The following is a 26,091-nucleotide window of genomic DNA, read 5'->3' as shown; positions in this document are numbered from 1 at the left end:
TTGCACCCACTCTCTTGGCTGGTTTTTTTGCACTTCTTTCCCAATTTACATCATTGATATAATTTCCTCGCTAATTGGTCATGCTACCAAATGCTCTTTTGTTTGACACAATGCTCTATTCAATTTCAAGTATTGTATCCATAATGACTTCTTGGATTGAGTATCCTTGGTATTTTGTATGTTCAATCTCTTTAGGAGTCATCATTACAAAGTTATTGTTATAACAATCCTTGAAGAGATGGACAAGAAGGTTACCTAAGCCCCTCTTTCTTATTTTGGAAATATACATGATTTTTAAGAGTGTCATTTGACCTGGTTTAGTATGAGAAGTCCAAATCAATTCCATAACATTGTTGTCCTCCCAACAATAGACTCCAAGCCTTGGGTTGTCAATAGGTATACACTTTCAAAGCTTGGTGTCTATCAATCATATCCTTCTAGCTCTAGTCCCTCTTTTATGTCCATGTTTGGAATCAAAGTGTCAACCTCCAATCCCTATTGGTCTACAATATTTTGTATTTTGAGGTATTGCGTACTATTTTGGTTCATGTAGAAGGTATCTTTCTTGTTAGACCTAACCTCCTCTTCAAACTCAATTGTATGATCATCTACCCTTACTACATACTCCTTGCTAGGTTCCTTATAAATTTGAGCCCCGTGCTTGTTAATCTTGTAGAAGGTCAAAATGTGCTTGAATGTAAGAGAGGTTCCAGTCCCCAATTGGGTCAAAAGAGAAGACATCTTGGAACTTGAGTCGGAGTAAGTGTCCAACACTTCTTTGACTATATTCTTTGACTATAGTCTTTAAAGGCTTCCCTTTGTTTATGCTTTATTTTATAGATACTCTGCTTTTAGTCTCTCAATTATAACCTTGATTGGTAACAAAACGACTTGACCTTAGGTACTAAAGACTTGAACTCCATAATGAAAATGAATACCTAGTTTCTGATACCAATAGTAGCTCAATTATGGTGTAGTCAATTCTATATGGTAACTTCCCAAGCTACTTCCAATCTCCCTATAAAATCAAAAGTATACAAGTTAGTGAGATGATCTATTGGACACACCAAGAACTCTTGATGCAAAAAAAAAAAACAAATCCCCTTGTCAAAACAGCCACAATGTCAATCAACAACCTTAAATTCTAGAAAAGTAGCTAAAAATTATCCAAATGACCTCAAACTTGCTTGTCTAGTTTCTCAAGGTGCCTACCAACAACCTAAAAACAAGAAAAGTAGCTAAAAATATCCAAATTCTAGAAAAGTAGCTAGAAAAAGTTGATAGGGGGAAGCAACTTGGATTGCTTCAACCTTTGCCAATCCCGAATTCTCCATGGGATAGCATATCCATGGATTTTATCTTTGGATTGCCAAGTCTATCCATGGGAATACAAGAATATGGACGATAGTGACATGTTTAGCAAACAAGCACATTTCATACCTGTCAAAAAGACAATCAAATCCCATCAAATGGCAACCCTCTTTATAACACAAATCTAGAATTACCATGGCTTGCCAACATTCATAGTGTTGGATAGAGATCCTAGAATGACCAGTAATTTATGGAAGGTCTCTTTGAAAATTTAGGTACAAGACTAAATTTCCTCTTCAGCTAATCACCCACAAACGGATGCCAAACTGAAATAGCTAGCCTAATAATTCTCGATCAACTAAAAGCTTATGTCACAGAGTAATCAAAGATCCAATGGGAGAATACTTACCTTTAGTGAGTAGCTTACAATAACACTGTACATTTTTTCCATGGGAAAAGCACCTATTCAAGGTGATTGAGGGAAGATCAAAAAGACCCCTGCACTGAAAGTACACGGGCAGATCTTCGCTGCAAATGATATAGCCGAGACCTACAAGAATCTTTTCAAAAGATTAGGATGCTATATCCATATCTCAGCAAAGGCAAAAGGCTACTGCTAATAATCACAGAAGAGCTCTAGCCTTTAAAGAAAATGATTGGGTCTTGCTTAACTTTCCCCAAGGCTCGACTAAGGCAAAGATGGGCAAGAATCCTATAGGACACCAAAAGTACTATGCTAAACTAGCAAAAAGGTACAACGGTCCCTTTCAGATTCTTAGGCCAATCAATGAGATGGCCTATCAACTCAAGTTTCCTGACCATTGGCTCATACACAATCTTTCCATGTGAGCCTACTAAAGCCTTACAAAGGAGATCCACCTCAAAAAACAATCATTGAAGACCCACCGAGATCGAGGACCAAGAAGAGGTGTTGTAGCCCGAGTCCATTCTCCGACATGAAGACAAGGTATTGATAGGTGGTAAGACTATCAGAGGATATCTTATTAAGTTTAAGAATTATCCTTTTGAAGATCCTAGATGGATGCAAGGCATACAATTTAAAGGATAACCAAAACCTTGTCAATGCTTACAATGATTTGCTAGAGTAACCAAATGTAAAAATGTTTAAATGAACAAATTCTTTGTCTTATAAACTCTCTTTTCTTTAATGTGCACATATGTTAATTGAGTATGCATGCTTAGGATCAAGTTTGTGGAGACGACGTCTACCAAACACCAAGTAGAGCTTGTCACTCTACTACGGAAGGTTGATATGGACTAAATGTGCAGACATGCTGCGGCACACGGTGTCTCTCAAGCACCAAGTGGATTAGTCATCCCACTCTAGAATGATGTCATAGGTTAAAATAGGGATCCTCTACCCGCTATGCAAACGGACTAATGATTATGCTTTATCTTCTCTACTACATAGTCGAGGACACTATGATTTCAAGAGAGAGGTAATGTCATAATAACTAATATCTAATTCTCCTAAATGATTTTCTCATGTTAAATTGATCATTTAATATGGGGATGTATCCAGGGAGAAAAAGCTAGAATATTGGGTAAACTGGCAGACAGGCAATAGTAGGGATTCAAAGGAGGTAAAAAGAGGGATCCAAAAGGGGGCCATCTGCAAAAGAGCATGTGCAACAATGGGCTTCAAGGACCCTAAGTTTCAGCCCATTAAACTTTCAGAATTCAAAAGTTTCTAAAATTCAAAGGTAAGTCCAAATGGCCAAGCTTAATAAAAAATTGATGCTTATGAGTGTACCAAAAAGTCAACAAAGCTCCTACATAGGAAGGGGCAAGCGCTTTTAGTAGGAATGAGAGAGAAACACACACACACACTCTCAAAGGCTCCCCTTTACACAAAAGGCATAGTGGACACATGCCAGTCCCCCTAGCCCAGTTCCCACAGGTGTACTCAAATCCTATTGGATGGACATAGAGGTGGACCAATGAGAATTAAGCTAGAGTAAGTCTAGTTAAATACATTTTTTAAACACTTGATAAGAACCATTGAAGAAAATTAAGCTTCCCAGAAGACTATTGGGCAGTCTCCCAAGGGTCCAATGAGCATCAAGCAGCCCAATGGCTTGCCTGATTCCTATTTGCCAGAAGATAAAAAGGTCCAAAGAGAGTTAATTTAATTAATTAAATTACCTAAAGCTCTCACAAAAGGAAAAGAGGGACACTTGTCAGAAGACTATCAATTTAACCCCTAGCCCAGTTGCCCACAAGTGTTAACAAATCCTATTGGATGGACATAGAGGTGGACCAATGAGAATTAAGCTAGAGTAAGTCTAGTTTAAATACATTTTTAAACACTTGATAAGAACCAATGAAAATTAAGCTTCCCAGAAGACTATTGGGCAGTCTCCCAAGGGTCCAATGAGCATCAAGCAGCCCAATGGCTTGCCTGATTCCTATTGGCCAGAAGATAAAAAGGTCCAAAGAGAGTTAAGTTAATTAATTAAATTACCTAAAGCTCTCACAAAAGGGAAAAGAGGGACACTTGTCAGAAGACTATCAATTTTACCCCTAATTTACTATTGGTTAAGCCCTGCAAGGACCAATAGGGTGCTAGCAAGAGTAATTAGCAAGAGGGGTCGACCAAGAGAGAGAGGCGCTGAATTTTACAAGGCATTATCACACACACACTCACACAATCTCAGTGTGAAGCAAGAAGACTCTCTCTCTCTCTCTCCTTCTCAAGATTTAATGGAAAGCTCATCATCTACTCCAAGCTTGGAGAAGGAAGCCTACACCAACAACTCTTGGCTTTGTGATGAAAATCCAACCAAGAGCCAAGCTTCAGTGCATGCTCATCTTCTCGTCCATGCTAATTACTAAGCTATGATAAGCTTTTATGAGTGATTATGTGAGGAGAAATACTTCTTTCTCGAAAGAGTACTTCTTTTTCCTCTCAATCTATTCTCATACCTCGCTAGCTCTCACCATCTTCGAAGGTGTGTGAGGTCTTGGGTCCGAGACCAACAAGGAATTAATGTTTGTTTCAAGTGTTGCTTAGTGCTAAGCTTCCATCTTCATTGCACTGCCACTGCTAGTTATTGAAAACACAAAGAATTGTATTGTACAAAGTCTCCCTTGATGGGAGAAGCTATAATACAAAGCCTTTTGGAGGGGACCGGCTCCATGAAAATCCGATCCTCAACTGTTGTAAATTGTTCTATTTCTTTCTCTTTTCAAGTTATATCATTTCCAAGCTAGCTAGGTGTAATGTTATGTTGCTATCTCCAATTGAGCACTCTCTTTATGCTCATAAAGAATCTACTCTTAAGGAATGCTCACTCTTCACTATTTCCGCTACACACAAGTTACTAGTGCATAAATGTTACATTAAACCATATTTAGGAAGAGGTTTAGTGATTTTTCCATAAGAACTTTTGCACAAAGTGTTTGTGATTCTCATCACAAACTCTCACAGCCCAAGGTACGCACATTCTCAGCTAGACCGCACACTTTTTGACACACTTTCTGGTGAGCCCGACGTAAGCAGCCCGGGTGAGGATTCAAAATATTTTTTCAACTATTTAAATACAAATAATTATATCTATGGATCAACAAGAAAAATACTACATGCGCCTTGATCAAGGCACAATGAAAATGTTGCAAGCATTTGCTATGTTTATGTAACAACAACATGCTGCAAAAAGAAGGGGGGTGTCATTAGCCAAATACCTTCAATTTATTGTGAAAAAAATCAACCAATTCAAAGGAAATATTTCACAAAGCATCTTTGTGGTTATGTGAGGAGATGGAGCTACAACAATTTCTAGAGGTGGACATGATTCGTAGCTTTGAGCTTGTTGTGGTCCTTGAGATTAGAGATCATGTAAGGGGAATCGGGGAGGAGCATGGAGGAGGTTGGGAGTGATTCAAATTATCCCTAAAGGGGGATACTTCATGGAGGACTCTAAAAGGGTTACAAAACGAACTTTCTTGAATGGGTTGCAAAGCCAAAAGAAGAACTTTCATCACTGAACTGTTGATGGAGAAAGTTTTGTGGCACTATGCTCAGCTGTCAAGAACAAAAAAACGCTACTTTGGATAGTGAAAAACAAGCTACAAGTCTTGAGCTCTAAGAAAATTTAGAGCTACTCCTTGATATAAGAATGCAGAACATTGTCTTAAAGGCTAAGTGGAAATGGGTTGAAGATACAATCTCATTGCTTGCTAAGAGGCAACGTTGTAGGGACAAGATTGTGGTGAATGGTGCTACTTTTACCTCCAGCATAATTGAAATTCTGCAAATCCTGTTTTGTGAGCCCAAAAGGTGATAATTCTATCTTTATAGCTTGTAAGGCATGCAAGAATGAAGTTAAATTTGACAAGTCTTGAGGAGAAAGGAAAAGCTGCTGGATATAAATCCCAAAGCAAAGAAGGATTTGTGCACAAATGCATATGGTGTGATAGCACAGACCATGGCAGAAGGAATTGTGATGGCCTTAGTGATGCCTTAAAACGGAATCTTGTGTTTTTTAAGGATGGGAAGATCCCTTTGCAAGAGACAGGTATGCGGTTACGAACTAACTTTGGAAAAAGGGGGTTTGCAAAAGTTAGTGGAGGATATGCTAACCAATCATGCCATCTCTGCAATGGATCTGCTACCTATGGGGCAAAGATAGATCTAATTAAAAATAAAGGGTTAAAGTCTACTCAAGATGCTTTTGGGAGGTCAATATTTGTGTCCGTGTGTAGTGGCATCAACCAAAAAAGGAAGGTAGCTAAATAGGTATTACATGAATCTGGTGATTGCATATGCCATAAAACAAGTTTGGCAATCCTATGGACTCTTTATCAGTGCATGCCTATCTTGTAAAATGCCATAACAATGAAGTAATTGTGGAAGAGAAGCGTAGACGTGAGAATGGAGATGCATGTCCCTCTACTTTGAAAAGGGTCACAACAGCTGGAGGAAGAAAGGATCCATGACCTTCTTATGAGGCTTCACCATAGGTGCCTCCTCCTTATGAGGTTCCTATGGAGGAAGCATCTACATTGAATAAGAAAGAGCAAGGAAAAGCAAAGCCAAAAGGCCTACATATAGACTACAATCTGACATTGAATCTGCCACAAACTTAAAGCAGGTGTTGGAGGAAAGGATTTTGAATAGCAAAGTTGATTTACCTTGGGTGAAGTTCTTGGCACAGCTAAAAGTCAGTTTCATGAAGAAATTATAGATATCATAAAAAGAAAGAGGTAAACTATTACTGAATCTATTCCTCCTAAATCCCAAGGTGAAGAAGAATCACTAGAAGCACAAGTGTACATGTACAAAGAGTGAATGTGATGATAGTGTGGTAGGATGCTACTAGTATTTTAGAAGAGATATGCATGCTAGTGTTATGGTTTATGATTTAGAGTTCTCCTTAGACTATAGTGGTCGAGGTTTACTCCCACTCTGGCAGTTATCTGCAATATTATTTTTTGCACTTCGCGTTGAGTTTTGGCTCATTTTGCAAAGGAAACTCTGTCCGTTCTTCCGCGTCTTAAAAGTTTGTAGTGTTATGCCACCTTGTACAATGGTCGATATATTCCCACTTTGATAGTGATTGAGTATTTACTCTCACTTTGACAACTTGGACACAATTTAGTGTTTCGCAGAGTGAGGATTGCATATGCTTGTGTGGCTACAGACAGGCTGTCACATAGGTTTCACAAGTTTTTGCAGAATTTTGCTGCCAGTTTCTCTTGTGGGATGCGTTTTGAGCCACTTTGATCTCTACTTGTGTATATGGTTATGCGCTTTACGCACGTTTCAGCAGTTTGTCCCAGATTGTATGCTTGTAGAGTTTGCAGATTGTGGAGTTGTTTATGCATATGTGTGCATCGATTTTGATGCAATTCATCATGGGTTTCATGATTATATATAGTGGTCAAGTGATCTTCCCACTTTGTTGCCAATTTGGCATGGTTTATGGTTGAGTTGTACTTGAGTTTTTTGCTCAGTTTATAGGAGAGACTCTGTCGGATTTCTCCCAAGATTTCTCACCATAGTTTGTTTCTTTGCCATTCACTTATGGTTGCAAACATTTTGACAATTTAGAGTCTACAGTGATGACTCATGGGAGACGACGATCTTGTAGTTTCCGATACATGCGATGTTGGCATTGTGATCACACAGGGCACATTAGGCGTTTTTGCTTCAGGCGTATGAGGCAACGAAAGAGGCAAATGCATGAGGCTAGTGTGAGGATGCTAGAGATGCTTGTGACGGGCATGTCACGTTTGAGTCTAGCTTGCCTTTGGACTACTTTGTGTCTTGGATAGCACATTGTCTACACATTTTCTCCTAGACGAGCATGCAGTTTTTCACGTGACACCTCGTAGTGATTTGTTTTTCTCTTTCTCTAGTGGGAGACTTGATTGTGTGCAGTTTGTTGATGTTCAGCATTTGATATAGAGGGTGCTGGAGATATTTTCTGGTCTTTACCTAGCGATGCATTGCTTACGCTACGTGATATACTCTATGTACCAGGACTCAATCAGAGCATGATTTCAGTGTGTCAATTGCAAAGTTGTGGACATTGTATATTGCTTGAAGAGAAATCGTTTGTGATGCATAGGGATCATTAGTGCTAGCTAGAGGTGCTAGGAGTGGTCTTGTATACCCTTTGCACATTTCTTACCACGAGACGATGCAGTCTCTGTGTTTTTGCAGCCATGTTTGGAGCGTGAGATGTGACATGTCTCTTTTGCCGATGTGCTACATGTAGAGCCGGTTGTGCATTTGTCTTGTGGAGACATCGTATCTTTGGGGATGCACAACTTGGTCAGTTTGAACCAGAGACTGATGCATGGTTTTATGATGCATCTGACATGTTTGAGGCTGATGCAATGGGGCTGATTTTTTGGTTTTGCAGTCTTTCTCAGCGAAGATGCCTTTGCCAGTTGGTGCTGACATTGTGATGCATATTCAGGTGATTCCTGATGAAAATGCATTTGGCATTGAGGTTGCTGACAGCGATAGGTTGGCACACAGTGCATGTTTCACCAGCTTTTGGCTCTCATGTCTGAAAATTTTGGTCTGGAGACCTGATCTTGCTTATGCGGTTGGTGCATTTGCAATGAGAGTTGTCAGTCGTGCGGAGATGGCTGACATTGGCATTGTGCATAGTGGAGCATTGCAGGTTCTCACTACATACCTGCAGCAGCAGGAGTGTCATTGTGGCTCTAGCCCCAGTGGTACACACTTTGCTTTTATGCTAGAGTGGTTACAGATGCACTCACGTATTTGGAGTGAGCCAGTGGGCATAGGTTGAGATTTATCTTCTCTCACCTTTTGTACATACTAGTTGTAGTCTAGTCTTCTCGCCACTTATCGGCACACAGCCTTTAGTGCGAGATTGTTAGGTAAATACGGTGTGCTTTGTGCCCGTATTTTCCCGTGTTTGGCCACCCACTTATTCCTTATTCTTTCATATAACATGAGAATAAGGAGTTCACTCTCTCATTCTCACATTGAGAGGATTTGGGATCTCCACCCCAATCTCTGTGTATTCTCTCTCCCTCTCTTTGCTCTCTCCATCTCCATGCACACACCTCCACTGATCCATTCCGCATCAACACAAGGTGGCAATGATACTGGATGTTCTTATGGCATACCAACAATAAGACAAAACCCAACCATACCTTGAAGTATCACAATAGGAGTGGTGGGCTATTAGCACTTGTGTGTCACCTTTTTTTAAATAGAAAACTCACAATTTGTGAGTGAATTGTATTAATCATGCCATAAAAATACATTTAACCTCAAGCTCAAACTGAGCTTGAGGTGCTCAAGTAAAAAAGTTGGATGTCTATCACCTCTCGTCGAGGCTTTATTGGCTTAGCAAAGTAGGGTGCACTATAGTACTAGCCTTTACTTATCGCAAGTTAACAACATGGCATGGGTAGCCCTAGACCAGTCAGTCGAGTCTTGGTTGCATATGAGCGTACAGATCACCACTGTGCTTTCTTGTATAATCTTTGATAGCTTGCCACGTTAAGATCGCCTTCAAACACACGCCGTTCTTGCCTGTGACATATAATGAAAGAAGCAGTACATGACATTTTGAGTGCAGATGAGAATGGAAGGACTTCCCAACTTCCAGCCACCAAGGAACATATCAATCTTGAAGAATCTGATATACCATGTCCTTTGGACACCCACTTGCAAATTTTACCTAGCAAGCCTCCTATCTCTGGCATTCCATGAATAGGTGGGCTAGATCCTCACTAGCTATCGTGCACTCCAAGCATTGATCTGACCCAATTCCTCTCTCTTGGATCTTTACACCCATTGGTAGAGCACGCCACATTAACTTCCATAGAAAATATCTGCATAAACTATGGCCACTTTGGCTTCAAATGTTCTCCATAACTTTCTCCCACCATTCTTTTGGCCATTTTCTCTTCCATATTTTGTTGAGGGGACTGACCAATTATTCTCATGCATAATTGCATGATATATGCCTTTAGAATGGGGTCTCCAATAAAGACTACTTTTGGGTCATCTCCAGGCATTCCACTCAAATCCGCATTCATAGATTGGCATTACAACATTGTCAAGCTCTTTTATCACTCTGTTGACTAACAATATCTCAAATCCATTTAGTTGATACTGGGTTTCTAGCAAGTCAATGGTTTCCAGCTCTTATCGTTATCATACCAAAACGGAGCTATTTGATTTAGACCCTTATTATTCACTTTCTTGGTAGTTCCTATCCAATAGGGGCTTTGTGTGGTCCTACAACTTTCAGAGCCAAGGGGACCAATGCAAGATGGATTTTTTGAAGTCCTGGTTTCTTCTTCCCACTCTAGGACCCCAGCTACACTTTTGCACTTCCTTACCAGTTCCCTTGGGATGCCTCCCACACTTAGGGTAGACCACGTTAGGGCTAAGAGCTTATCATGCCACCTAATACCTTTTGAACAAGTTTAGTTGCATCTAGCATATCTTTGTCATAATTGCCAAAGCTTGTCTTGTTTAGCAAATGAGACCACAAATTTGGTGCAGCGGCCTTAGCATGGCAACTGGGTTAAGAATTCCGAGACCTCCTTAGTCCACTGGTGGAGCGACCGACTCCCATCTGGCCCACTCCATGGTCTAGAGTATTTTGTGTTTTTTTTCCATAAAAATATTTTTTCTTGTTTTAGGAACTCTTTCCAGTGACACAGAAGCGAGCTGGTGAAGGAAATATAGGGGAGCATGAATGAATTAATCGCTTTAATCCAGCTCGAGAATGGAGAAGAGCATACTCCCACCTTCTTATTTTTGTTTCGACTTTTGCAAGGACCTAATGAAATCTTTGTTTGTGAGTTACATCAACCCCCCGGGGGGGGGGGAAGTGTCTGAATGTATTCCCTTTTGAGACAATCTCACTTGACCAATCAAAACGGTCAAAGGAGTCATTTTTGACAGGAAGATCAGCCTTGACTTCTCAATATTACACTTAAACCTGAGGCCACAGCAAACCTTTGTGAAATCTCCAAGCTTCATGACAACCTGGGGGCATGCTTTCAAGAAGAGGAGCGAAATCGTCTACGAACAGTTTTGCCAAGAGCTATTCATTGACCGAAAAAGTTAGGCCTTTTGACTCCTCTCGCTCAGCACTAGCGAGCATCGTGATGAGAGGATGTGATTCAATGGCAAAGATAAGGGGCCACGGGCATCCCTGCTTAATAGACCTTTTGACCTCGAAGGATCCCACCATTTCTATTAAAAAATAAGAGCTCTGACTGTTTGCCAGTCCCCAACGTGCGAATGAGGCGACACAAGCGAGGCCAAATCCTAAAGCTTCCATGACAGCTTCTATATATGACCATGTTATTTTTTCATAAGCATTATCAAGGTCTAGCTATAGCATAATGCACTCTTGCTTGGTGGAGTCTATGTATTCTATGTCCACCATTTATGCCAAGATGTTGTAAAAAAAGGATCTTCCCTTAATGAACCCATGCTTATGGGAAGATATGATCTGTTTCAGCAAGGGAGTTAGTTTGAGGCTACTACCTTGCAATACTTTTGTAAGACACTCGCATCATTGTAATAGGGGGCCAATGCTTAAATTGAGAGCAACATACGTGTTTGGGATGGTTTGATCAGCCCTCTCTTATCTCTAGCATTGACGGGATCCAGTCAGGTTGTGAGAATAATACCGTCTGTCAAGCCTGGAGGCAGTGCACGCATACTCAAGCCTTGTGTAGGTAAACCCAGGCATATTGTTCCAGGGCCCACCTCCCACAAATCAACCATAGCCCACTTACCACACAAGATCAATCATTTAGATTTTTCGTGCCAGCCAACATACTGGTGGAACCGGTTTTGTCCTTACTCTCCTCTACCATATTGAAATCTCCAACCATCAGACACTCCCCTTCTATCAGAGTATCCCTGAGATGCATCCCAACTTAGCTTTACCCTTTTCATTGTAGGGGCCATACACATTCACAACGGTGAGGGGCTAATCATCCCACTTGGTTCTAACTCTAAGGACCTGTGTGTTAAGAACCTGTGTGTCACCATATTTTAGGTATCTTGAGCCTCTCATGGTATAAATTGGTGGGATGGTAGTTAGAACTAGTGTGAGGTCCCCACCCCGCCGTATCAAACGGCGGATCTGATGTGAACTTGGTGGCCACTAGATCTATAACGGAAGCAAACAAAGTGGTTCAGGTTCAACTAGCGGACGATCTCTCATCACAAAGTGAATCGAGTTCGAGCCTACTAGCAAAGAGATCTAGCTCCACCTCGCAGGGGAAGCGTACTTAAACTATCTAGCCATACTAAGACCCACCTTCCAAGAGGAGAGAAACCTTGAGTGCCTTTTTCCCCATGTTGCAGAGGCACGTACACTTGAGACTTCACCTCTCTAGGGCAATGAGTATTACTAGTATTGATTTTAACACTATGGAGACAGAGAGTTCACTACCAATCAGGACCACCCTTCTCATAGGCATTGGCAATCTGAGCCAAGCCCCCACTTTCCACCCCCACACTCACACTTCCTTGTGTGTCCTAATTACTACCACAATGGTTGTTCAACATAGAGATTCCTTGATTAGATTTTCGAATCACATTGTTCATTAAGACAGCCCTTCAATCAGTATTGCAAACGGCACCAAGACAGTATTCTAGAACTTATTCTACTCAAACTTATTCAATAAAATTCCAATGTTCTAGAGGTACAACATCCCCCTTCTAGCGAGAGTTTACTCCTCCCGTTGTCTCCTAGCTGCCCATACAACTAGGTATGTCCACCGCATAGAAAGCATGACATGGACACAACCACCGCATAGAAATCAAGACGTGGGTTCCCACCGCATAGAAAGCAAGTCGTGGATATCCACCGCATAAAAAAGAAAGTCGTGGATTCAAGAGCCCTTAACGAGGAACTCTGCCCCCTATGATCAGTAGGGGGGTCAGGACTGATTCAACATTGTAAATAGAATGAACATGTCGAGCTAAATTTTTCCTAGCAGTTCTCTTAACCGGGCCATTTTACTCACTACTTTAAATGATAAACTTGAAAAAGAGCTATAGTCCGAGAGCATAATAACAAACCAATTGGCAGATTAAAATCATTAAAGAATCCTCCTTATGCAAGAGATTAGATTTTTCCTTCAAGACCTAACAATTTTAAGGGTAATTCTTTATTTACCCTATGGGAACTGGTTCTAAGGTTAATCACTTGGCTTAGATGATTAAGAAATTCATAGTTTTACTAATCGATTTACAAAAGAGACAAAGTAAGCAAGCTCAATCATTTTCCTAGAGCGATTTGAAGATGCAGAATTACCGCAGGCATGTGTGATAGAAAATTCTCTTCTTAATGGCCTAATGATGGATTACTTTCATCCTTAATCACATTTTAATGTGGGAGAATATTGATCTAATTTAATTACAACACTATTGAGTGGTAAAAGAATGAATTTCATCAAATCTACACCTGATAATTTATTAACTATGCTACCTAGAGAGAGAATCTTTCCAATCATGTATTAATCCTTGATTAAGGATGATAAATGGCTGCATAAATTAGCTAATTGAATGATGATTGTGTAATGGAGTATAGCTATGTAAACTTAGAGAGCATATTGGGAATTATATCTGAAAGTAGGCATAGTAGACGAAGAATATGGGAGAGTAATGATGAGATTTAAGAAGAACCGTAATTAAACCATAATTACCGTGATTAGGGCTGAGAATCCTTTGATTTTTCTGATCCAATGAATCCTCAAGATGAGAATTTCGGCATCACCTCCCTGCTCGCTTTCTCCTTCAAAAACTGTGTGTGTGCGGCAGCACCTCCCCAAGGTGTGTGTGTGTGTGTGTGTGTGTGTGTGTGTGTGTGTGGTGTGTGTGTGTGTGTGTGTATTGGTGTGTGTGTGAGCATGTGTGTGTGTAATTTGTCAGCACACCTTTAAATAGGCCTCCTCAAGCTAAAAATCGAACCTGCTTGCTATTTGCATCTGGGAGCTACTCCAGTTAAGCATGGCAAGTCCAGTTGCCTACCCACCAAGTGTCCAGTTTGCTTGGTTAACTGGCTCTCACACTTAGTTGCAAGCTTGGAAAATCTCCCAAGACTCCCACAAGACAAAAGGCGCCCCCTTTACTAAAGCTGACCTGGAGTGGCCTGGAACTGCTCCCTCCACACAGCCTCGAGCCCCCGGGGTAATGAAAAATTTGGGAAAAAATTGATCTTAGGGTAAGGTCGGATCAATAGAGTCGAATTTGATGCCGAAAATTGCTATAGCAAGCTCTAACTAAGGCGTACTGGCCCGAGTACCTGCTATATTTAGCAGCCCCCGGGGTCCAAAAATGCATTTTTTTTAAATTCGAGGTACGGGTGCTGTTTTTCAAGACGATCAAAACTGGACAGGTCAGGAGACCAAAAACTTAGTATTTTTGAATTTTTTACAAAAATTATTTTAATTCACATTTCGAAGCTTTAAAATATTCTAAACATCATGGCACTGACAGAATTCGGAAAACTGCTGAAAATAGTAACTTTTTCCAGTATATTCATTTCAAGGTACAATGGTGCTCTTTTTTATCGGGGTCATAGACCTTACAACCTCCCCAACATGAAAAATTTGAGATGTCCTCATCTCAAGAATGTGTTTTGGTAATCTTTTATGAGCGTTGGTTCGTCCTCCCAAGTTGCATCTTCTTCAGGGTAATCCTTCCACTTTACTAGATGCTCTGTGATAGTTCTGTTGCGTAACTTTCTTTCCCTGTTTTAAGTACATAGTCAGGTTGGAGCTCGAGAACTCCTTGTGCTGGCATGACAATCTGATCTGAGTTCAAGAATTGATCAGGGTTAGGAATATAGGGTTTGAGTAAGCTGACGTGGAATACATCATGAACCTTCAAGTTTGCAGGTAACGGTCAGACTCGCAGAAAAACCTTATCCCCTTCTTGAAAGTTCTTTCTGAACGGTCTTATCTGCATAGTGCTTTTGCCTATTCTGAGCTGCCTGAATGTCCTGGCGAATAGCTCTAGTCTGAGCTTCCATATCTTCTAACATCTTCCTAGAGGCTTCTACCCTCATGGTTGGATCTGAGAAGTTCAGTGGTGCTAAACAGTCCTGTCCATAAAGAGCTTTGAAAGGTGACATTCCAATGATTCTATGTTCGGAAGAATTATAAGCATACTCCACCAAAGGTAGATATTGTAACCACTTCTTTGGTTCTTGCGAACAATAGGCTCTGAGAATGTCCTCGATGACTTGATTAACTCTTTCAGTTTTCCCATCTGTCTGCGGATGGGAACCACTTCTTTGGTTCTTGCGAACAATAGGCTCTGAGAATGTCCTCGATGACTTGATTAACTCTTTCAGTTTTTCCCATCTGTCTGAGAATGTCCTCGATGACTTGATTAACTCTTTCAGTTTTCCCATCTGTCTGAGAATGTCCTCGATGACTTGATTAACTCTTTCAGTTTTCCCATCTGTCTGCGGATGGTATTGATGTACTGAAAGCTAATTGTGACCTAATAGATTGAAAAGAGAACTCCAAAAGTTTGATGTAAACTTGGCATCTCTATCACTGACAATACGCTTGGGTAGATCATGTGCCTAAAAATCTCCTTGATGAATACCTGGCTAACATCTGAAGCAGTAAAGGTTGTCTTTACGGGTATTAGATGAGCCACTTTTGTGAGCATATCAACAACCCACAAAAATAGAATCATAACCTCCTGTAGAAGGTAATCCTATAACAAAATCCATACTGATGCATTCCCATTTCATCTGGGTATGTCAAGAGGTTGAAGTTGCCCTAGTAACTTGATCCTTTTGGCCTTTTATCCGCTGACAAGAAAGACATTTCCTAACATAGCGAAGTAAGTCTCCTTTCATTCCAGACCAAAATAACTCCTCCTGACATTATGAAGAGTTTTAGCATAGCCTGGATGTCCAGATGTAGAGCTATCGTGTGCTTCATACAAAATGGCCTTCTTTAAGGCTGGATCTCTGGTACACAGAGTCTATGTCTGTAGTAAAGACATCCTCCATAAGAGAGTAATCTTTGGCTTCAGGCATCTTGTTATGTTGAACTAATGATATTATACGTTGGTACTCTGGATCTACCAAGGATGCTTCTTTGATTCTATCCCAGATAGAATCAAAGAAGTTGAACTAATGATACTATACGTTGTACTCTGGATCTACCAAGGATGCTTCTTTGATTCTATCCCAGATAGGGTTATTTGGAATAGAGATAGCACCGAGAAAAGATTTTCGGCTAAGAACATCTGCAACTGCATTTTACTTCTCTGTTCTATACTTTATGTCAAGGTCATATTCCTGTAATAGCTCTATCCATCGCCGTTGTCGCATATTGAGAATAGGTTGAGTAAACATCCATTTTAAGCTCTTTGGGTCTATCACTAGCTGAAAATTGCGCCCAAGAAGATAATGTCTCCATAACTTCAACGCATGTGTAACAGCTAAAAGTTCCAAATCATGAGTAGGATAATTCTTCTCATGATCCCTCAGCTTTCGCAAAGTATACGCCACCAGTCTTCCTTCTTGAGTAAGAACTCCGCCTAAAGCAGATTTGCTAGCATCGGTTGCTACTTCAAATTCTTTACTGAAGTCTGGAAGCTTAAAATAGGATCTGAGACCAAGAATTCTTTTAGCTTAGCAAAGCTAGACTCGTGCTTGGTCTTCCATTCGATCCTCATTCCTTTCTTCAAGAGTTCCATCAAAGGTGAAGCAATACGTGCATTCCTTGACAAAAATCATGTACCATCCCTTTATTCCAAGAAATCCTCTTATTTCGCTGACGGTGGATGGTTGAGGCCAATCAACAATATCCTTGACTTTGAAATCCCTTCAGCCAATATGAAAATTCCAAGATAGTTGACCTTTGGTGAGCAAAAATGCACTTGCTCTCTTTAGCGTAAAGTTGGTGTTCCGAAGAAGAAGATCAAGTACTTTGAAACATGTTCTTCGTGATCTGCCTCATTCTTAGAATAGATCAGAATGTCATCAAAGAAAACCAAGACAAAATCATCCAGGTAAGGTCTGAAAATATCCTGCATAAGCCGATTGAAGCTTGCAGGAGCATTTGTTAGACCAAAAGACATTACTGTGAATTCGTTGTGCCCATACCTAGTGTTGAAAGCCGTCTTTGGAATATCTGATTCCTTGATCCTTATTTGTAATATCCTGACCTTAGATCAATCCTTATTTGGTAATATCCTGACCTTAGATCAATCTTTGTAAACATTTTGGCACCGTGGAGCCTGTCCAAGAGTTCGTCAATCCTTGGAATTGATACTTGTTCTTGACAGTTACCTGGTTCAGTCCACGTAATCTATGCATAACCTTAAGGTTCCATCCTTCTTCTTCTGAAAAAGAACTGCTGCACCCCAAGGAGAAGTATTTGGTCGAATGAATCCTTGCTCAATGATTTGCCTAAGTTGTTCCCTGATTTCGATGGCCTCTGGAAGTGACATTTTATAAGGTCTTTTTGAGATAGGTTCACATCCAGGATAGTCTCAATCTCATGATCAACCTCTCTATGTGGCGGAAGATTCGTAAGGTCTTCAGGAATACATCATCATACTCCCTCAACTAGTTTGGTCGAAGTGAGGTATCTGATTGGTCCACCTTGTTGAGCTTTACTGCATAAATTTGTTGTCCCTTTCTTAGTCCCTTCAAAATTTTGATGGCCTTAACTAGAGTAGTCCTAGGTCTCCATTTTTCCCCTAGATTAAGGCTTCATTACCCAAGTTATCTGTAAAGGTAAAGTTTCCTTGTGCACAATGTATGTGGGCCCTATTTTGCTTTAGCCAATCCATCCCTAGTATCCCATCAAAGAATCCTAAGGGTAGGGTTCGGAATTGGGCAGAAGTTGGGTGTCCCCCTAAATCAAAGTCGATTTTTCCTGCACAATGTTGAGATACTACTTCCTTGCCATTTGCTAACTCTACAACTAGCTTGCTGTTGGATACTTATCTCGCTTTAGCTTCCTCATGAATCTGGGTGAAAGAAATGAAAGAGTACTACCACAATCTATAAGGAAGTTAACTTGTTCACCTCTGAGAGATCCTGGCGTATGAATGACTGTGTATTGCTCGCAACCATTGGGATTGTCAATTGCAGCATGTAGGGTTGCTCTCTCCACTACTTCATCACCCACAGTTGGTTGTACCACTGCGGCATTCACTCTGGCGGTAGCTCCACGCCCTCGTCCTCTATTCATCCTTCCTCTTTCCGTTAGCTTGGCCACACCCATGGATATTCAAGGGTATGGCATTGGCGTTGGTTGCCTGAATGTTCCTGGGGCACTTGATCTATAATGTCCATACTCGCCGCAACCATAGCATCGAACATCTGGAAACTCCGTGGTTGTGGCGGTAGCCACAATAGGGCACTGGTCATATGCTTGGTTGGCTGGTCTATTATTCCAAGAAGTTGTCCTTGCCCTCTCTCCCAATGATTCCTCCTGTTCTGATAACCTTTTGTACTAGAAAAGCTAGAGGTTTGGCCCTCAATAAGGCATCCTGTAGTGTCGTTGGCCTGAGAGCTTCCAACCGAGTATTCAAAGGGTCGATTAGCCCTTGGCAGAACCTCTCCACCTGTTGTTCCAAGGTCATCTTAGGAGCATATCTCCAAAGAGTGACAAACTTGCATAATATTCTTTGACAGATGAATTCAGCTGCTGCCGAAGTGAAAAGAATTCATTCATCTTCAAGGTTCTATAGGCAGGTGGTAAAGAATGCGCCATTATTGCAGCTTTGATGTCTCCCAGGATTGGAAGATCCCTTAATATCCAGGTCCCTGCAATGTTTCCTTCCACCATATCTTGGCATCACTAGTCAAGCGGAACATCGCAAGCATGGTCTGATTTACAGGTTGGGTCCCTACAGCTTCAAAGCAATCGTCCCATGGCTTCCATCCACACTTCCGCATCTCTCTTCCACATTTTCCCCCACACCCTTAAAGACCAGAGGTTGGCTTGCTTAAGGAGGAGCTTCTTCTCTTGCGTTGTTGAATACAGAGCAACAGGCAGTGCCTACATGGGTTATACGAGATTCTTGATACCATTACTTGGATTTCAAAATAGACACGAGACTTTAAATAAAATTCAAGATTCCACTTTATCAAGAGACAGAGATTCAGAGACAAAAAGCACTTTATTGATAAAAATTTATTACAATTGAAACCCTCAAGGTTTAGGATAACTAATGAACAACTTATTACATGGCCTTTTGGATTACATATAAGATACGCCTAGGATATTGTGTTTACATGATGCACTACCTTGTTCGTGAAGTAGTTCCTGTACTCATCCTTGAGTGGATAATAAACTATGATATTGAGCCGAGATTCTTCTTTTGGTACTCCAAAAGTTTTGAATCTGCTCGTTGGATCACCTCGGTGACCTTTTCCAGGAGCCAGTCGTTGATGGTTTGATTGGAGTCGCCTAAGAACAGTTAGGTCCAATTGGGTAGGCAGCAATAGAATAACTCCACTACCCTCAACTCTTCTCCCCAACGTATCTTCTTCAAATCGGTAACCATGTATCCTAGCTTCCGAGCGTTGATGTAGTAAAACCCCTCCTGCAAGTGTCCAATCAAGTTCCCATCCTCTATCGATGCTAGTGGAGTGTGGCATATGAGCCTTCATCAGTATCTCCATGACATCTCGCCTGAACTGGTAACTGGGGATCGTTGAGCTTGCTCATAAAATAATCTCAAACACTTGGAACTTCCGATATTCTAGCACAGGGTCTTCCTGCAACACCAATGCAAGGAATTTGGATCATCTACCTATATAATTTCATTTCCTTTTAAATGTTCAAACAATACGACTTTATTTCTCAGCCTAACCTAGGCTCTGATACCATGTGTGAGGTACCACCCCGCCGTATCAAACGGCGGATCTGATGGTGAACTTGGTGGCCACTAGATCTATAACGGAAGCAAACAAGTGGTTCAGGGTTCAACTAGCGGACGATCTCTCATCACAAAGTGAATCGAGTTCGAGCCTACTAGCAAAGAGATCAAGCTCCACCTCGCAGGGGAAGCGTACTTAAACTATCTAGCCATACTAAGACCCACCTTCCAATAGGAGGAAACCCTCGAGTGCCTTTTTCCCCATGTTGCAAAGGCACGTACACTTGAGACTTCACCGCTCTAGGGGCAATGAGTATTACTAGTATCGATTTTAACACTATGGAGACAGAGAGTTCACTACCAATCAGGACCACCCTTCTCATAGGCATTGGCAATCTAAGCCAAGCCCCCACTTTCCACCCCCACACTCACACTTCCTTGGTTGTACTAATTACTACCACAATGGTTGTTCAACATAGAGATTCCTTGATTAGATTTCGAATCACATTGTTCATTAAAACAGCCTTCAATCAGTATTGCAAACGGCACCAAGACAGTATTCCAGAACTTATTCTACTCAAACTTATTCAATTAAAATTCCAATGTTCTGGAGGTACAACATCCCCCTTCTAGCGAGAGTTTTACTCCTCCCGTTGTCTCCTAGCTGCCCATACAACTAGGTATGTCCACCGCATAGAAAGCATGACAGGACACAACCACCGCATAGAAATCAAGACGTGGGTTCCCACCGCATAGAAAGCAAGTCGTGGGTATCCACCGCATAAAAAGAAAGTCGTGGATTCAAGAGCCTTAACGAGGAACTCTGCCCCCTATGATCAGTAGGGGGTCAGGACTGATTCAACAATGTAAATAGAATGAACATGTCGAGCTAATTTTTTCCTAGCAGACATTCTTTCCTATTGCAAACAGCATACCCATCAATCATTTCTTTCCTACTTTAGACTTTAATGTACAAATGAATTTCATGCTGAGGTTTCCGTCGGATTTCTCCAACATTTCTGGGGATATGTTCATTATTAGCTAAACGTGTGCAATGTTAAATTAAACAACTTGAATGAAATTATGACCTACCTCTCCTTTTCTTTGTCAATGCCCGTGAGATGGCCGGTATTTGTTCGTCCATGGAGCTTTTCCCTTTCCGTTCACATTGCTTGTTCCCGCCTCGCGGTCGTGGGCACCACCGAAGCGAGTTCTCTTAACCGAGGCCATTTTACTCACTACTTTAAATGATAAACTTGAAAAAGATCTAAAGTCCAAGAGCATCATAACAAACCATTTGGATATTAGAATCATTAAAGAATCCTCCTTATGCAAGAGATTAGATTTTTCCTTCGAGACCTAGCAATTTTAAGGGTAATTCATTACTTACCCTATGGGAACTGGTTCTAAGGTTATTCACTTGGCTTAGATGATTAAGAAATCAGAATTTTACTAATTATTTACAAAAGAGATAAAGTAAGCAAGCTCAATCATTTCCTAGAGCAATTTGAAGATGCAGAATTACCGCAGGCATGTGTGACAGAAAATTCTTTTCTTAATGGCCTAATGACGGATTAACTTTCATCCTTAATCACATTTTAATGTGGGAGAAGATTGAGTCTAATTTAATTACAACACTATTGAGTGGTAAAAGAATGAATTTCATCAAATCTACACCTGACAATTTATTAACTATGCTGCTTAGAGAGAGAATCTTTTCTAATCATGTATTAATCCTTGATTAAGGATGATGAATGGCTACATAATTTAGCTAATTGAATGATGATTATGTAATGGAGTATAGCTATGTAAACTTAGAGAGTAGCTATTGGGAATTACAACTGAAAGTAGGCATAGTAGACGAAGAATATGGGAGAGTAATGATGAGATTTAAGAAGAACCGTAATTAAACCATAATTACCGTGATTAGGGCTGAGAATCCTTTGATTTTTCTGATCCAATGAATCCTCAAGATGAGAATTTCGGCAGCACCTCCCTCCTTGCTTCTCCTTCAAAAACTGTGTGTGTGTTGGCAGCACCTCCCTAAGGTGTGTGTAGGTGTGTGTGTGTGTGTGTGTGTGTGTGTGTGTGTGTGTGTGTGTGTGTACTGGGTGTGTGTGTGTGTGTGTGAGAACACCTTTAAATCGGCCTCCTCAAGCTGAAAATCGAACCTGCTTGGTATTTGCATATGGGAGCTACTCCAATTAATCATGGCAAGTCCAGTTGCCTACCCACCAAGTGTCTAGTTGGCTTGGTTAACTGGCTCACACTTAGTTGCAAGCTTGCAAACTCTCCCAAGACTCCCACAAGGACAAAAGGCGCCCCCTTGCTACTAAAGCTGACCTGGAGTGGCCTGGAACCTGCTCCCACACAGCCTCGAGCCCTTGGTGCCTCCCCGGACAATTTTGGGAAAAATTGATCTTATGCTAAAACGGGTCATACGAGTGGAATTGCTATAGCAAGCTCTAACTAAGGCGTACTGGTCCAAGTACCTACCATATTTAGCAGCCCCCGGGGTCCGAAAATGCATTTTTTTGAAATTCGGGATACGGGTGCAGTTTTTCGAGACGATCAAAACTGGACAGGTCGGGTGACCAAAAACTTACTATTTTTGAAATTTTTTTACAAAAATTATTTCAATTCACATTTTGAATCTTTGAAATATTCTAAACATCATGGCACTGATAGAATTCAAAAAACTGCTAAAAATAGTAACTTTTTACAGTATATTCATTTCAAGGTACAATGGTGCTCTTTTTGATCGGGTCAGAGACCTTACACCTAGATAAGAAAATCCTCTTTTTGAAAGTAGAATGAGTAGGTGGCACAAAATTTTTTGAGGAGCTTGATTAATAGGAATCTCGCTAGATAAAATTAACATTAGATCTTCTAATGTAGACAAGATATGAAAAGTTCTACCAAGCTATGGCTTATAAGATTGGCTTTAATACAATATCTCCTCTTGTGCAAAGATTTCTTTCCTTTACGATGTTCTTTTTTTTTTTGCAAAACTCACAATTGTGAGTGGATTGTTTTAAGAATATCCCACAAATTACAAACCACCCTCAAGCTCAAACCCTGCCTTGAGGAGCTGAGATTACAGGTTGGAAGGAAATCGCCTCTCACCGAGGCCAATCACAACAAGCTCTACACAGTAGGTGAACTATCCTAGGCTTTTGCTAGTCGTCGGCTAACAAAACGGCATGGGTAGCCCTATACCAATCTCCTAAAGCCTGCTTTCTTCTGAGTCTGCATATCGCCACTCTGCTTTCTTGTACGATCTCTAAGAAGCTCGCCACCTCACGGTTTCTTTCAAACACTCGACAGTTCCTTGCCTGCCAGATAGGGTGGAAGAAGAAGTACCTGATAGTTTGAGTGAAGACAAGCAGAGCGGGACTTTCCATCTTCCTACCACCAAGGAATAGATCCGTCTTGAAGAACCTGAGTTTCCATGTCCTTTGGACCCACTTTCATATTTTCCCTACCAAGCCTCTTATAGCTTGGCATTCCATGAAAAAGGTGGGCCAAATCTTCACTAGCCATCCTGCAACCCAAACATCTGTCGGGTCCGATTCCTCTTTCTTGGATCTTAACGCCAGTTGGAAGGGCACTCCAGAGCACCTTCCACATAAACACCTTCATATGTTGAGGCCACGTAGGCTTCCAGATACTCTCTATGACTACCTCAGTGGTTTCTCTTAGAATGGATCCCCTTCTGGACAAGATTATCTCTCCTCATTAGCATGGGTTCATTAAAGGACGCTCGATTTATGACAATATCTTGGCTGCAATGATTGGCATTGAGTATGCTGCCTTTACAAAGTAGGAGTGCATCTTGCTACAGCTTGATCTGGACAAGGCATATGACAGGATTATGTGGTCTTTCATTGAAGATGTCGTGAAAACTCTAGGCTTTGTGCCTCGACTTTGTCGTTTTATTCACACCCTGGGTGCAGGAGGGCATTCTGAGCTCTTGTTCAATGAAAGAATTGTGGGCACCTTTGAAGTCAGAAGATCGATCAAGCAAGGATGCCCCTTAGCCCCTCTTCTTTTTTCCATCGGCTCGCATCACCTTGTGACAATTCTCGAGGCAGCTGCTGCACGAGGTGAAACTCAAGGTTTGTCTCTGCCCACCAATGACCAGCTCTTAGCCAAAATGTTCGCGGATGACTCCCTCCTTTTATTAAAAGTCTGCCCTCAAGTTCTTAGGAAGGCATTAGACATCGTGCATACTTTGGTCATGGCTTTAGGATCAAAGTGTAGTATTGAGAAGTCAAGACTGGTCTCCCTTACGAAAGCTAACACGTTTGACCCATCACACTGGTCAGGGGAGACTGTGACTAAAGGAAGGATATTTTGTCATTTGGGTGCCCCCTTGGGGGTGGACGTAACTCACAAGCAAAGGTTCTAGTGAGAAAAGGTTCCAGTGGGTCTTCAAGAGGATACAAAAGAAAATGAAAAGGTGGGAGTTTGAGTTGCTTCCCTTCCCAAGTCGAATTAAAGTGATCAACTCATTCATGTTCCCTTACATTGCCTTCATCAGTCCTCTCCTCAAAATAGACAAGTGTAATTGGAAGGAGTTCTTGAAACCTAATAATAGATTCTTATGGAAGAACAATACCAAGGACTCATCACCATGGCAATGGGCAAAGTGGAAATTTGTTGCTTGGCCAACTTCCCAAGGAGGCCTCGGAATACACAATCCTGTGGTCCATGTCCAAGCTCTTTGCACCAAGTTTGTGGTCTCAGTATCCAGAACAAGCCTAGGCTATCATGACCATGGATATGATTGACAAGTCAAAGCTTTTCTCTAGAGGTGGTCAGTGGAATGCGATAGAGGTGCACGATAAACTTTATCCCTCGGATGGGCTAGTTTGGAATTGGGGGGCATAATAGGAGAGCTAGTACGAAAATGCAATATTGTGTCATGGGATTTGAAATGGGGGGAACTTACAAGGTACTTTCAAAACTCCACTATACATTGGTCCCTATGGATGTCAAAAGCGGCTGGAGTTGTTCTAAACCCCTACTAGAGGGAGATCACAAGAAGGCTAAACAACAAAGGACTCCAACGGCTGATACATGTCTAGGATGAAACCAACAGACGCTGGAAATCTTATGTCCATCTAGCGGATCAGCTTCAGCTTGATAACATGGAAAAGATGCTTGTCTATAGAGTTGTTTACGGCTTGAATAACGGTCTGATGCCAATTTAGGAATCCACATTTGAGTGGAAATCTTGGAAATGGCCCAAGGATAGATCATTTTTTAAACCCCATACCAAGCAGTACTTGTAAACCGTTTTCCCCCAAGTGATAGATCTTTCTTGAAGAAACTTATTTTCCACGTTCTTTGGATCCATTTGCACACCTTCCCTGCCAAACCTCTTATGGTTGGACAGTCCCAAGAAAAGGTGTGTCAGGTTCTTTGCTATCCATGCGGCACCTGGAGCATCTATCGGACCCGATACCTCGTTCTGAATCTTGACACCCGTCGGCAAGGGCCCCCAAATTACCTTACATAGAAAAACCTCCATGTAATAGGGTCATTGTGGCTTCCAAATGTTGGACAAGACCTCAGTCCAACGGGCTTCTGACCAATTTTTCTTCCATTGTTTGTTCAAGGGGGCAAACCAGTCATCGTTGTGTATGAGCTCTTGACAGATGTTCTTTGTATGGGGGTTTAAAAAAAGATCTATCTTTGGGCCATTTCCATGCTTTTCCACTCAACACTGGATTCGTGAATTGCATCATTCATGTCCAGCCTTCAACAATTCTGCAGACAAGAATCTTCTCCATGCCATTAAGTTGAAGCTGATCTGCTAGATAGTCAGGAGATTTCAGTGCCTACTAGTTTCATATCAGAAGTGGATTAGCAATTGGAGTCCTTTATTGTTTAGCCTTCTGGCGATTTCTCTCCAGTAGTAGGCTTGAGATATACTCCAACCGCTTTGGACAGCCATAGGGACCAGTGTGTGTTGGAGTTTGAAAGTATCGGGTCTTTTCCCCCATTTCCAATACCCATGTCGCACTATTGCATTTCCGCACTAGCTCTCCCGTTATACCTCCTAATTCTGAACCAGACCATTCGGGGCTAGAAGCTTATCGTGCACCTCAAGCTCTTTCCACTCACCACCATTTCACACCATTCAAGTATACTTTTGACTTGTCAATCATTTCCTTGGTCATGATAGCCCAGGCTTCTTCCTGTTTTCTATTGAAACCACAAACTTGGCACAGAGAGGTGGACATGGGCAAGAGGGTTGTGGATTCCGAGGCCACCTTGTGAAGTTGGTGGGTGAGCAATAAATTCCCACCTTCCCATTGCCATGGTGTTGAGACCTTGGTGTTTTCCTTCCACGAGAATCTTTTAACAGGTTTCAAAAACTCCTTCCAATTACATTTGGCTATTTTAAGAAGAGG

This window comes from Adiantum capillus-veneris, chromosome 1 (genome assembly GCF_014529385.1).
Source record: "Adiantum capillus-veneris isolate H3 chromosome 1, ASM1452938v2, whole genome shotgun sequence".
NCBI classification, from domain to species: Eukaryota; Viridiplantae; Streptophyta; class Polypodiopsida; order Polypodiales; family Pteridaceae; genus Adiantum; species Adiantum capillus-veneris.
The sequence above is the reverse complement of the archived record's forward strand: the minus strand, read 5'-3'. Positions refer to the sequence as shown.